We start from the raw sequence: 15,810 nt of genomic DNA, 5'->3' as shown, positions 1-15,810 counted from the left end.
TGGGGAAAACAGATACATTTTCAACAGGTAAAAAGTCTTCTAGCGGATATGCTTCCTCCAAATACCATAACCCAAAACCAATAGTTACTAAAAACCCAGTTATTATTATAAAAAGGCAACAATACACTTTCGGGGTCCCATTACATACTTGATCATTGTCTCTGCCAGTCACATATTTATCTAAAAGTTCGGTACGAGCGGTAGCGGGTGCAGGCATCGTAGTCTTCAATCGAAAAAACACCAATTGTTCGTTTGCTGGCGACTCCAGTCGCGTGACTTCTTAATGTCTTTCCCACAACCCTTAGCGAACAGAATCCTTTCGTACAGTCGGGCTAAAAGGCAAGCCCTCAAATGATTTCCTCAATCGCACAGTCAAACCGTGCTGTACGTCTATTTTCTTGGACGTAAATTATATTTCACAATTTCTGGTGCCGAAGGATCGGATAACAATATGTCGTCTCTTCCCACTGGAGGTGGCGAGTGAACGGAAATGGGATCAGAAAATGATTGATCTGGAAGTACCACTGTTGGAGAGTGCAGAGACAAGATGGCTGTTTTGTCTGGCCTTACGAATTCTGGAACGGTCTCCGGTACTCTCTTGGCGGTTGTTGCTGTTTCAGGCACCTTGGTTACAGCAGTGGAAAGGGATTCTGTGTCTTCTGTATCGTATGGCATGGGCTGCGGGATCCGTTTGGTGTGTTTCACGTGGATCCAGTTCTTTCGCCCCGCTACCCGCACAGCAGTCTGGGTGACTAGCAGGACCTGGTAGGGACCCTTCCACCGAGGTGCAAGGCAAGACAACCTCTCGAAAACTTTTGTGAGGATCCAGTCCCCCAGTCGTAGACTGTGACCAGGACCCTCGTAACGTACAGGTAATGCCTCTCGCACCTGGTGATAAATTGAAAACAGATTTTTAGTCAACTGGTTACAGTAATCTGAAAGAAGCACATTCTCTATATCCCGCAACAAGCGACTTTTTTGGCATACCCCAAATATTAGCAGGCCTGCCCATTACCACCTCAAAGGGAGAGAGCCCAGTCTTAGTTTGAGGGGTTGTTCTCATCAACAGCAACACGATCGGTAAGGCGTCCGGCCATTTTAACTTGGTGCCAGCACACATCTTAGCGAGCTTGTTCTTTATAATGCCGTTATGCCTCTCCACTAATCCGGCACTTTGGGCATGTCTGGCCGAATGGAACCGTCTATCAATCTGTAATCCTTCGCATATTTGTAGGATTACAGCAGCGATAAAGTGTGGCCCATTATCGGACCAGATGACTCTCGGCAGCTCGAACCTAGGAAAAAACTCAACAGAGTTTTTGCCGTGGTTATGGCCGTTGCATCTCTAACAGGGAAGGCCTCAACCCACTTACTAAAAGCACAAATGACAACCAACACATATTTTAGATTGTTGCAAAGTTCCATTTCAATAAAATCAAAATGGATAACCTCAAACGGAACAGAAGGTGGAGCGAAACTTTCTCTAGGAGTCGAGGTACCTTTTCCTACATTGTGCTGCAAGCAGACCATGCACCCTTGGACAAAGCGCTCCGCAATTTTGAAAATGTTATCATTGGACCATACACTGTGTAGCATTTTAGTCAATTTACGTGCGCAGACATGTGTCGGACCATGAGCCATAATGACCATCATTGTAATGTAGACGTCAGGGAGTAACCATTTTCCTTCAACATTGTCCACCCAACACCCATCATCATCCAATCTTCCTGCACCCTCGACCCATTTATTGGTTTCCTCTATAGTAGCATCTGCTTGAATGTCTTTTACAGAATCGATACTTTCACCAAAAGTGCAAATATTTACAGTTTCTCTTACAGCATACATTTCTGAACTAAAATTTGTGGTAGTTTGCTTAGCTATCTGATCAGCGAAAGCATTCCCTTTTCCTATATCATCTGTAACCTTTTGATGTGCTGCACATTTTATAATAGCTAACTGAACAGGGAGTGCGAGTGCTGAAAGTAATTGCACTATTAAAGTGCCATGCTGTATTTTCGTGCCATGTGAGGTCAAGAAACCTCGTTCTTTCCAAAGTCTACTGAAGTTGTGAACCACCCCAAAGGCATACTGACTGTCGGTATATATAGTTACTGTAAGCCCTTCAGAAATTTCACAAGCTCTAGTTAACGCTATAATTTCTGCCGCCTGTGCGGATTTATGCATAATTCTTTTGGTTTCCACAATCGAGCTTAAAGTAGTGACGGCATAAGCAGCCGTGGATGTACCATTCGGAAGTTTAAAACAAGAGCCATCACAAAATAACTCTCCTTGTGGGCTATTCAAAGGCGTGTCTTTCAGATCGATTCTACCTTTAGTCTCTTGTTCTGTCGCATAAAGGCAATCGTGTGACGTTTCGTCACCATCAACATTATCTTGCGGGACAGGTAAAAGTTCAGCCGGATTTAATACACAACACCTCTGAATTTGAATGTGGGGAGCAAACAAGATCAATTCGTATATTGTCAATCGTGCGGAAGTGAGGTGTTGCGTTTGAGTTCTATTCAATAAAATATCTACAGAGTGAGGTACCATTAGGGTTAAGGCATGACCCAGGAACATTCCCTCACTCTGTTTTACAGACACAGCAGCAGCAGCAGCAGCGACAGCTCTCAAACATCTCAGCAAAGTGCATGCAACAGGATCAAGGGTGGATGAGAAATAGCCGCACGGCCTATTCTTCCCTCCATGTTCCTGCGTTAACACAGCCAAAGCACATCCATCACGTTCATGCACATACAACATGAAGGCCTTTTCATAATTTGGAGTTCCTAAAACCGGTGCCGAACACAGCACGGTTTTGAGCAAGTCAAATGCTGTCTGGTGGTCCAAAGTCCATGGCAATGGCAAAGAAATGCCCTTCTTTGTCAAAGCCAGCATTGGTTTAATCGTTAACGAAAAGTTAGGGATCCACAATCTACAGTAAGAAGCCATACCTATCAGGGCTCTAACTTCCTTCTGCGTATTTGGGACAGACATGCCAGAAATAGTTTTTATTCGTTCAGGTGTCAACCGTCTTCCCTCTTTTGACAGGAGATAGCTTAAATGGGCGACCTCCTGACAACAATATTGGAATTTTTTGAGTGAAGCTTTGTGGCCATGTTTTGCTAGATGACAAAGCAACGACATGGTGCCTTCTTTACAGGCACTCTCAGAATCAGCAGCCAAGAGGTGATTATCTACATACTGTAGTAACATGCAAGTAGTAGGCAACTCGAGAGTATTGAGCTGCTCTTTTAATGCCCTACTATAAATACTTGGACTCTCAGTGTACCCTTGTGGTGCACGAGTGAATGTGAAAGAGCGTCCGCCTAGGGTAAACGTGAACAAATACCTAGTATCCTTGTGTATGGGAATACTGAAAAACACGTTTTTGAGGTCAACAACGCTAAAGTGAGTGGCAGAAGCCGGAATCATGGTTAGTATCGTTGTAACATCAGGTACAATAGGAAATTGAGGAGCCACAATTTTGTTAATAGCACGTAAATCAATTATAAACCGAAAGGGAATCGCATTATCACCTTTTTTGTATACTGGCAAAATGGGGCTGTTACACAAACTACCCGTAATTTCCTCAATTACTCCACGATGTACAAAATCAGAGACTATACATTTCAAAGCCTGTTCGCCTTCAACTGAGATCTTATATTGTGGGATGCGAGGCAATTTAACTCCATGTTTCAGAATAATTCTAACAGGTTCAATTTGAAGAATGCCCACATCATTATCATCAATTGCCCATAAGCATTCCGGAATATTACTGAATTCTGGCGGTAAAGGTCGAGTCAAAAACTGAGAGGCGAGTGATTGCTGAGGTGAAATTAGTAACCGAACTCCGTCCGGAGAACAATGTATTATTGCATGCAATTCCTTCAACAAATTTAACCCCAGTAAATTCTCCCCACAGTTTGTGGTAAGTAGAAATGGACACTGCTCCGTGAAGGGACCCAGTGTTATCGGTACCGGCAAAGAGACCGGACAAACTACAGGTGTGCCTGAAAACCCTATGGAAACGTTGGACTGCCCTGACAGGGGAATATTTGGAACCCGTGAATGATCAATGGAACATTTCTGTGCTCCCGTATCTACTAAAAATAGATCCTTCCTATTTCCCATCGCCATCTCAACGTAGGGGCCTTTCTGATGAACGGGAATAGGCATCGGTTCCAAATCCTGCTTCGGGCAATCCTAGCGAAACAGAATATCGTCAAAAGGAAGCTCTTCAGAAAGGTACGCGGCAGAAGGGTGATCAAAAATGTTTCTATTATCCACATTCGAAGCTTGCTTATGCTGTGAAGGAGGTTGCTGTGATTCTGGTGCAAACTGACCTCTGCCTGGGCCCCCTGCACCTGGGCGACCTCTGGATCGTCTACCCATGTTCCCAAATGCCCTTTGCTGCAAGGTCCGACATTGTGCGTGCCAGTGACCTTCCGGTCAACAATAGGCACACTGGTTAATGGTTACCGGAGCCAGGGGCGTACTTCCCTGTGGAACGTACTGACCTCTAAATTGATTACCCCCTCTAGGGTTTCTAACAATCTGTCGTAATAGGACTTTTGTTTTCAGGTCACCCTTTTTTTTCCAAGTTTTTCCTTTTCATTATTCACACGATTTTCATAGTACTGAGCCATGTGCAGTACTTCTGATTGAGACTTCGCCTGCCAAGCACTTTCGGAAGACATAATCTGTAACTGGATGTCAGGCAGCAATCCACGTACACATTTTTCGACAAACAGCCTTTTCCCTGACTCTGTGCCTAAGTCTTGTCCACTGAAATCTGAAAATACCTGTGCAAACCAATTGAAGAAATCGGTAGCACACTCAGACTTTCCTTGGACACAGGCCGTAAGCTTGTCCCAAATAATTCTTTTTTCAGGAACTATAGTTTTTAATTTTACAATAATCCTATCAGGCAAAGTTAATATCACTTGAGGCGGTCGCTCGCCAGTTGGTCTTTCTCTGTCAAGCCTAACCATGTTATCCCATGTATCTCCTAACCCAGGTACATCATCTACAGTCCTAATCTGTTTCCACAAATCAACTGGCAGGAGTACGGGAAATAATAAATCAATATCACTTAAGGTGAATACCGATGATTGTAAGACCGACTCTATTTCTTTACAGAACCCTGTCGGATTATTTCTTATATTGGGAATCGATTGCTTTCTGGTGTTCACTTCCTGTCTTGAAAACGGGACGTGAAAAAACTGTGATACGTAATGTGCAGGAATGTCCACCGTGATTATTCCTTGTGCAGCATCGGCCTTAATCTCAACTTTTGTGACAAATGTCGGAGGGACCTCTCTCATAGGCAACTGAGAAGTAGGTAGCTACGAACGCTTATTAAGCAACAGAGCCAAATCAAGCGCTAAGGCAGTCGAAGAAGTATCAATCGAAAAGGCTCTCTTATAAACACTCAACAATTCTGCGGGACAACAAATCTTTCTTTTTACACACTCATTCTGCAGGTATTCTACCATAACCTGTATCACTTTCTTTTGCATTTCTAACGTATACTGACCATATGTGTCATATACTTCATCTGGAGTTATCGACATATCCGAAATCCATTTTATCGCATCCTTTGTACAAATTCGCGCTTCCTCACCTTTTAATTCACGGCGAGGAGAAAACCTTTTCTGTAAGAAATGGCGCCTAAACTATCACCATTTGCTTCTTCATTCTGTAACTCTTCCAACTCCTTCCTATACACAAAAATCCTCTCAATATGCTCATATACTTTCTCCGCAGTATCTCTGGACAACGCTAAGGCGTTCAAATCCCGTAACCCTTGTGGGAGATCTACATCGTTTAATCTATTCCACATTATACTCAAATGAATCCCTAATCCTTCAATAAAAACATTTTTCTCAGGAATACCTTTTACATTTTCGAGTGTGGAAAAACATCAGCTTGTGCACCCTTCTCCATACAATATTTAGCCCAAGCAATCAATTCATTCTTTTTATCTGGGGACACAGTATTACGAGTCACAACCCTTGATCCCGCTCCCTGGTCTACTACAAGCGATGTGGAATCACTTGGAAGAGGGAGAGTAGGCACATTATGAATATCAACATGTGGAGGCAAGGGGGCAGGTAAAGGAGCGACGGCTGGAAGAACAACAGGAAGAACAACAGGGAGGACCGGAGGAACTATAGGAGGAGGAATAACAACGGGAAGGGGCAAAGCACCAGGAAGAGGGACGTACGGGGTGGCGCAGAGGCATCGGGCCTTCATTCATGCAAAAGTTTATTAATCAATTCATCTGACGTATGAAAATCTTTTGAAGGGTAAATGTTTTGAATGCCTAATTGAAACGCTCTGTCCGCGTTCCTAACTGACTCCATTTGTTTATTTTGATCATATAACCGTGCTTTTTCGACGCTTGTCATATGTCGACGCATATGTTTCTCTCTACTCTTTTGTTTCAGCAAAGCTTCTGTTTTCCAACTGTGCAATGCGTCAAATGCTGCAGGTCTAGCCTCTTTACCAATACAGACTCTAGATATTCTATACGAGGGATTTCAAAGCTACCATTGGCTGGCCACCGAAGATTAGAGTTATGTCTGGTCTGTCTGTGCCAAATGTCATTAAATGCTTTACTACCAAAGCCTTTCTTACAGTACATAGTTCATGCCGGCGACCCCTCCTGTGGTGCGGGACGGCTGTCTTCCAAAGATTGTCTGTCGCTGCAGAGTAATGCCCTAAAGCAGGCAGACAATTTCCCAGTCATCTCAGAGTTCTTGTGTTACCTGGTCAAATAATTGTGCTCGCGAGTACAATGCGCCAAATTCAAATCGTCAGGGTTAAATTAAGAATCGGGTCATGATTCACCTGACCAAAGGACTGGGAGACCTATCGGGTTACTAAGGACCATTCTAAGGACCCACCTGTCTGGTGATTTCGGCAAATTTACCCACCTCGATATATGGACCCTCGTCAAGACGTCTTCTCGGGCTACAGCTCACCGTTCAGGGATCGGATCGTGCTGTTCTGTCGAGGAATTCACTTCTCGTCCAGAGGGGCCGTTTCTGTTGGTACCGTCCGATCCCAGTCCGACAGCCGAGCCAACCTTCAATGAGATGAAGTCGATCTTGAGGGTCCCTATTCGGGCGCCATCTGTGGAATCAGAAAATACAATATTAAGGCTTTTACACCATGCAAAGAGAAATACACCGACACGGGCTTGTAAAGATTCCCAGAATCTTTATTGCAATTCTGTACAGTTTACAAAACAAAGTATACAAATAGCGATTTGGCCGTCAATACATCGCAGAGACCACCAGCAGGGTTCAATATGAGCAGTGAACAGGAATTGCTAGCTGGACATCAGCGTATTTGTACAGTTTCTTTATAATGATGTCCAGCCTCCTACAAGTTAATCATGTACTGGGCTAGGGCCGCGCCAGGTTCGCTCCTAATTTACATATCTCGTGCATGCGGTTTACTTTTTAATACATTTACTAACAAACACTATTATTCTCTAGGTTTAACTTTACACTCTTTATACATTGCTTTAATACAGGTCAAACAGATGTTTCGCATGTCGTATTTAGATAGCGTTATTGTTCTTGTATACTTGTAGGTTAACATTGCTGATTCAAGTAATCCCCTGATCCCGAGGTCAACAAAGGGCAAGGTCTACAAGACCCTAACATGTAGCCTGCAGGCAGGTTGGACATTAACTCTCCTTCCGAGGTTGAAGAGGTTAAAGCAAGAACAAGAGAACACAGGTCGGCCATTTTAGGCCACAGGGTGACTTTGCACGATAAACTAAAATGGCGGCTTTAATCTAAAATGGAGGCTTGATTCACTTAAGGTCACAACCTTGCAATACGGATTTCCTCGCAAAGCGACTGGGCATAGGCCAATATATACAATGAGGACGAAACAATATTTTATCAGTTTTAAGAGGGGTCCTAAGACCGAAGTCCTGTCCTGGTGGTGCACCCCCTGCATGCCCCCTGGGCGGCCGGCTCTGCCGTGCGCCGTCGTGGATCCCAGCCTTTTGGCCTATCAAACTCAGAGCATGGGAGTTATCTTCTCGGCCTGCCTGTCTATGGAAAGCCAAGTGGGAGCTATTTGCAAGGCAGGCTTTTTTCAACTCTGCGTGCTTTGGGAGGTCCTTCCTTTCCTTCCTGTCCAACTGAGACCACTAGTCACGGCCTCCTTAATTTTAAATTGGTGGATTATTGTAATTCTCCGCTCTTAACTCAGCCCCTCTATCTTTATCATCGCCTGCAGCTCCTTCAAAATTACCCTGCATGCATATGTACTGGTACCCGTAATGGTGCCCATGTATCCCTGATTCTCTGGTCTTTGCACTGGGTCCCGGTTCTCCAGCGGGGTTCGCTTTAAATCATTGGTGATTGTTCACAAGGCTTTTTATAGCTCAGGTGGCGAGTATCTCCAAGATAAATTTCAACTCTACGCACTCGCCCGGGATTTACGGTCCAAGGGTTCCTACCTTCTGGTTGTTCGCTGTTACCAGTTTGAGCGGTTAGGGGGCCACTCCTTTTCAGTTGCGGACGCCAAATTGTGGAATTCTCTCCCAATGCAGTTGAGGGCTACCAACAATCTCTTGACTTTTCATTGCTTGTTGAAAACCTATCTGTTCTAATTTTCCTCAGGATATCTGGGTAGCTTTCTGTTCCCTCCGGCTCCTCCTTAGCGCCTAGATGCTTCGGCGGGTGCGCGCTCTACAAAAATAATTAACATAACATAGCAGGGGTGAACCACTTATTAAGGTGAGCTTGAGGCGTAGCTTTCCGTAATTTCAAAGGGGCTATGGTATCAATGGCTTGGCTAAGTGTTTGGTTGTAGAGATTAATGAATGAGGCAGGCTCTGTGCTGGTGTTGGGGAAGTTTAAGATAGGTTTGAGTAGAGGTAACAGGTTGTCTTTTGTAATATTCTTATTATTTCTCATTAGCGCTGGTGGCGCAAAGGCCTTGGTATCATTTTTTGGGCATGCAGGACTGTATGGTAAATATGATGAGATGATGGTCAGTCCAGGCACATGGTACATTCGAGAGGATATTAGTTTCACAGTTAAGGACAGTAATCCAATCAAGGGTTCTGCCTTTATTGTGTGTGGGATTAGTAATATGATGGGACAGGCCTAATTCAGTGATTGAGTTGACTAGAGATGTGGCTGTGCTATCGTTAGGGTCGAGGAAGCCTAGGTTAAAATCATCAAGTAACAATGTTTGTGAGCCTGGTTTGGTGTCGGTAGCGAGGAGTTGTTGTATATCTTACTCAAAGGTAGATATTGGTCCGGGTGGCCTATAGATCAAATGGATCTTTAAGGTGTGTGAGGCTGATATTGGACGTTTCAGAGAGAGGAGTTCAGCTGAATCAAGTGAGTGGTGTGGGTGTGCTCTAAGGCCAATGTCAGTTTTGCTAATAATGGCGATCCCGCCTCTTTTGGAAGATTCTCTGTCTTGTCTGATGATTGAGTAGTTATCTGGGATAGCTAGTACCAGTGAAGGGCTTGCTGCAGCACACAGCCAGGTCTCGGTTATGTCTAAGGAGTCTAGTTGGTTGGTGGTGATAAGGTCAGCCACGTCTAGGGCATGTGCAGTCAGAGATCTAGCATTAATCAGGACACCTTTGAGCGGCGTGGTGTGATGCAAGGCTTGTTACTGATCGCTGTGCATTTTGTCGGTAGGGGGGGTACCTTTGTCAGTAGTGTTTTTGTATGGCTTTTTGATTTTGTCCTTCATAGTGTTCGTTTTAGATTTGATAAGGGATTTGGCTGTGTGATGATAAGATTTGATAAAGGATTTGGCTGTGTGATGATAATATAGGTTAAACCTTGATCTCATCCTGCAGTTTCTTGTTGCTATGAGGGTTGATTAGGTGTTGGTCGGGTGGCATAGCGTTGGATCCATTCACTCGGTGAAATCGAGTTGGTGTCTTTAGTTTGAGTTGAAATCCTATTAAAGTGTTTAAATGGCTGTGGAGATAAGGATGGCAGGAAGTAGGTTGATTCTATAGCGTCCTGCCGACATCGTACTGGATATGTCCCGTTAATCGGGTCAGCAAAGTCAGGCACTTGACTTCAAGTGCATACACCTGATACCAATTAGCTCTCATCACACGGATAAAAGACAGAATCTAAAGACACACTCTGAGCAAGGTAGAACACGAGTACAAGCAGGACTTCCAGGGCGAAGGCAAACCTACTGGAGCAGAGCAATGGACCAAGAGTTCCCTACTGGAGGTCGTTGCGTCCGACAGGCCGCGAACGACACATGGAGAAGGCAAGATCCCGCAAGTCAAGACTGCATTGTGTTTCAAGGACGCCAGCGACTCTCCCGGTTGAACGGCAGAGTTGGGGAGGCGGGGCAGAGCCTGTGGTACTAATCTTGACTCATGAATTGGAAATCGTAAAACCAAGTAAGAAACGCACACAGCCGGTGAGGTGTCCAGCGATCTGAGAGGCCGGTGTGTGTTAAAGAAAATTTGAAGTGAAAACATTTAATTGCAAGTGAAGGCTGCACGCGTGTGGATTTGATGTGAAGAAAGGTAGGCCTGTAAATGAACTTTTAAGTAAAAACTGGTGTGGATTCAGCGATACTGAGTAACGCAGTAGCCCACTCGAAAGTCTCAGTGAAAGGTGCATTGTTTGTGAACTTTTAGTCGAAGTGGTCCTCCGGAGGTCTGTAAAGAAAGCCACAAAGATTCAAAAGTCTTCCACACCCAAAAGTGGTCTGAGCCTGGCTGACGGAGACCCGAAGTGAAATAAGCTTAGGGAAGCGAGCCCATTTGAAAGTTTTGTTGAAGTTAGTGCTGAAGTGGTCTAACCCCGACAAAGGGGGATCTATTTGAACTTTGTGTCTGAAGAGATCTCAGCCCGACAGAGGGGGACCCATGTGAACTTTGTGTCAGAAGAGGTCTGAGCCCAACAGAGGGGGGCCCATGTGAACTTTGTGTTTGAAAAGGTCTGAGCCGACAGAGGGGGACCCATGAGAACTGTGTTTGAAGAGGTCTGAGCCTGACAGAGGGGGACTTACATGAACTTTGTGTTGAAATATTATTTGAAGGTCTGAATGAGAGACTCAGGCCGCAATCCATGTTTTGGAACTGTTTATTGAACTAAGAATCTGAGCCAGAGTGTGTCATCATACCTACAAGGACCGCCTTACTCGGTGGGGTCAAACGTGGTGAGTAGAGCTGATTCAGCCACCTTTATTAATTTGAACACTGATTTTTCCTTTGCATACATTTCTCCTTTACACACTTTTTGTACAAGAGATAGGGCAGGCATTAGGTTTTGTTAGCATAGGCCATTTTGATTTGACAGACTCTACTAGGACTGTTTTGCTTATCGTTTGATGGTTGAGACTACTCCCATCTTAGTTATAGAGCAGAGTAGGAGTTCTTACCCAACCCCAGAAATTTTAATAAAGGGTTTACAAATGTACCTATTGTGTCTGTGTCATATGTGTGATATGCTGCCTCCCCTACAGTAGCCAAAGATAACTTGGTGTCATCCCTCACCAGGGTCACCTGGAAGTGAAAGAACTTCAGAAGTAGGCAAGTGCATGCTGGATACTCTTACATTCCTTGCACGGTGCAGCCCCTGCTGGATGCACTCACACCTGCATGCTGGATACTCTTACATCCCTTGCACTGTGCAGCCCATGCTGGATGCACTCACACCTGCATGCTGAATGTACTCATATCCCTTACATGGTCGACACCATGCTGGATACACTCACACCTGCATACTGGATGCACTCCCATCCCTTGCACGGTGTATACCGCTCTGGATGCACTCACACCTGCATGCTGGATGCACTCACATCCCTTGCACGGTGCAGCCCACGCTGGAAGCATTCACACCTGAATGCACTCCTATCCCATATGCAGCCCTTACACAGTGCATCCCGCGCTGGATGCACTCACACCTGCATGCTGGATACTCTTACATTCCTTGCACGGTGCTGCCCCTGCTGGATGCACTCACACCTGCATGCTGGATATTCTTACATTCCTTGCACGGTGCAGCCCCTGCTGGATGCACTCACACCTGCATGCTGGATACTCTTACATTCCTTGCACGGTGCAGCCCCTGCTGGATGCACTCAGACCTGCATGCTGGATACTCTTACATTCGTTGCACGGTGTACCCCACACTGGTTGCACTCACAAATGCATGATAGATGAACTCACATCCCTTGCACAGTGCAGCCAATACTGGATGCACTCACACCTGCATGCTGAATGTACTCACATCATTGCATGGTGTACACTGCGCTGCATGCACTCACACTTGGATGCTGAATGCACTCATATCCCTTGCACGGTGTAGTCCATGCTGGATGCACTCACACCTGCATGATGAATGTTCTCACATCCCTTACATGGTCGACACTGCGCTGGATCCACTCACACCTGCATGCTGGATGCACTCACAACCCTTGCACGGTGTACACCACGCTGGATGCACTCACACCTGCATGCTGGATGCACTCACATCCCTTGCACGGTGCAGCCCACGCTGGATGCATTCACACCTGAATGCAATCATATCCCATGTACAGCCCTTGCACGGTGCAGCACACACTGGATGCATTCACACCTGAATGCACTCATCCCATGTACAGCCCTTGCACGGTGCAGCACACACTGGATGCATTCACACCTGAATGCACTCATATCCCATGTACAGCCCTTGCACGGTGCAGCCCTGCTGGATGCATTCACACCTGAATGCACTCATATCCCATGTACAGCCCACGCTGGATGCATTCACACCTGAATGCACTCATATCCCATGTACAGCCCTTGCACGGTGCAGCCCTGCTGGATGCATTCACACCTGAATGCACTCATATCCCATGTACAGCCCACGCTGGATGCATTCACACCTGAATGCACTCATATCCCATGTACAGCCCTTGCACGGTGCAGCCCTGCTGGATGCATTCACACCTGAATGCACTCATATCCCATGTACAGCCCTTGCACGGTGCAGCACACAGTGGATGCTTTCACACCTGAATGCAGTCATATCCCATGTACAGCCCTTGCACGGTGCAGCACACACTGGATGCTTTCACACCTGAATGCACTCATATCCCATGTACAGCCCTTGCACGGTGCAGCACACACTGGATGCTTTCACACCTGAATGCACTCATATCCCATGCACAGCCCTTGCACGGTGCAGCACACACTGGATGCTTTCACACCTGAATGCACTCATATCCCATGTAAGCCCTTGCACGGTGCAGCCCACTCTGGAGGCATGCCCAGGTGTCCTTTGTGTTTGTGGTGATCCCCGGTGCCATGCTTGGGCTGTGTGGGAGGGAGGCGGGAGGCGGGAGCACAGGGCTAAATAAGCGATAATGACTGTCCCTGTCCAGTTAGCCGATTCCCGAGTCTGCGGGCATCCCGGCTGCGCAGGACACGCGCCATTTGTCTTCATTCGCCGCCTGTCCTCATGTGTTATTATTAGTGGCTGTCAGGCGGAGGCGGCCGGCAAACACCACCACTTGAGTCTGAAGGTGCGTGCATTAATGTGATCTGTGTACGGAGGAGGGGCTAGAAGCGCGCCTATATGCACGGAAGACGGGCACGGTGCTCCATGTGCACACAGGAGGGGCAGGGAGCTCCACATGCACACGGGAGGGGTAGGGAGCTCCACGTGCACACAGGAGGGGCTGGGAGTTCCACATCCACACACGAGGGGTAGGGAGCTCCACATGCACACAGGAGGGGCTGGGGGCTCCACATGCACACAGGAGGGGCAGGGAGCTTCACCTGCACACAGGAGGGGCAGGGAGCTCCACATGCACACGGGAGGGGTAGGGAGCTCCACATGCACACAGGAGGGGCTGGGAGTTCCACATCCACACACGAGGGGTAGGGAGCTCCACATGCACACAGGAGGGGCAGGGATCTCCATATACACACAGGAGGGGCATGGAGCTCCACATGCACACAGGAGGGGCAGGGAGCTCCACATGCACACAGGAGGGGCAGGGAGCTCCATATGCACACAGGAGGGGCATGGAGTGCCACATCCACGCACGAGGGGTAGGGAGCTCCACATGCACACGTGGGGGGGGGGGGGGGGGGTTAGGAAGCTCCATATGCACACAGGAGGGGCTGGGAGTTCCATATACACACAGGAGGGGCAGGGAGCTCCACATTCACACGGGAGGGTTAGGGAGCTCCACGTGCACACAGGAGGGGCAGGGAGCTCCACATGCACACAGGTGGGGCGTGGAGTTCCACATCCACACACGAGGGGTAGGGAGCTCCACATGCACACAGGTGGGGCGTGGAGTTCCACATCCACACACGAGGGGTAGGGAGCTCCACATGCACACAGGAGGGGCAGGGAGCTCCATATACACACAGGAGGGGCATGGAGCTCCACATGCACACAGGAGGGGCAGGGAGCTCCACATGCACACAGGAGGGTTAGGGAGCTCCACATGCACACAGGAGGGGCAGGGAGCTCCATATGCACACAGGAGGGGCATGGAGTGCCACATCTACGCACGAGGGGTAGGGAGCTCCACATGCACACGTGGGGGGGGGGGTTAGGAAGCTCCATATGCACACAGGAGGGGCTGGGAGTTCCATATACACACAGGAGGGGCAGGGAGCTCCACATTCACACGGGAGGGTTAGGGAGCTCCACGTGCACACAGGAGGGGCAGGGAGCTCCACATGCACACAGGTGGGGCGTGGAGTTCCACATCCACACACGAGGGGTAGGGAGCTCCACATGCACACAGGAGGGGCAGGGAGCTCCATATACACACAGGAGGGGCATGGAGCTCCACATGCACACAGGAGGGGCAGGGAGCTCCACATGCACACAGGAGGGTTAGGGAGCTCCGCATGCACACAGGAGGGGCAGGGAGCTCCATATGCACACAGGAGGGGCATGGAGTGCCACATCCACGCACGAGGGGTAGGGAGCTCCACATGCACACGTGGGGGGGGGTTAGGAAGCTCCATATGCACACAGGAGGGGCTGGGAGTTCCATATACACACAGGAGGGGCAGGGAGCTCCACATTCACACGGGAGGGTTAGGGAGCTCCACGTGCACACAGGAGGGGCAGAGAGTTCCACATTCACACGGGAGGGTTAGGGAGCTCCACATGCACACAGGAGGGGCGGGGTGCTCCACATGCACACAGGAGGGTTAGGGAGCTCCACATGCACACAGGAGGGGCGGGGTGCTCCACATCCACACACGAGGGGTAGGGAGCTCCACATGCGCACACGTGGGGGGGGGGGTTAGGAAGCTCCATGTGCACACAGGAGGGGCTGGGTGCTCCACATGCATACAGGAGTGGCAGGGAGCTCCACATGCACACAGGAGGGGCATGGAGTTCCACATCCACACACGAGGGATAGGGAGCTCCACATTCACACGGGGGGGGGGGTTAGGGAGCTCCATATGCACACAGGAGGGGCTGGGGGCTCCACATGCACACAGGAGGGGCATGGAGCTCCACCTGCACACAGGAGGGGCAGGGAGCTCCACATGCACACAGGAGGGGCAGGGAGTGCCATATACACACAGGAGGGGCATGGAGCTCCACATGCACACAGGGGGGGCAGGGAGCTCCACATGCACACAGCAGGGGCAGGGTGCCCCACATGCACACAGGAGGGGCAGGGTGCCCCACATGCACACAGGAGGGGCTGGGTGCTCCACATGCACACAGGAGGGGCTGGGTGCTCCACATTCACACAGGAGGGTTAGGGAGCTCCACATGCACACAGGAGGCGCATGGAGTTCCACATCCACACACG

The sequence above is a fragment of the Ambystoma mexicanum genome, chromosome 14 (genome assembly GCF_040938575.1).
Source record: "Ambystoma mexicanum isolate Mex_15411 chromosome 14, UKY_AmexF1_1, whole genome shotgun sequence".
In the NCBI taxonomy this organism is placed as follows: Eukaryota; Metazoa; Chordata; class Amphibia; order Caudata; family Ambystomatidae; genus Ambystoma; species Ambystoma mexicanum.
This window is presented reverse-complemented; position numbering follows the sequence as displayed.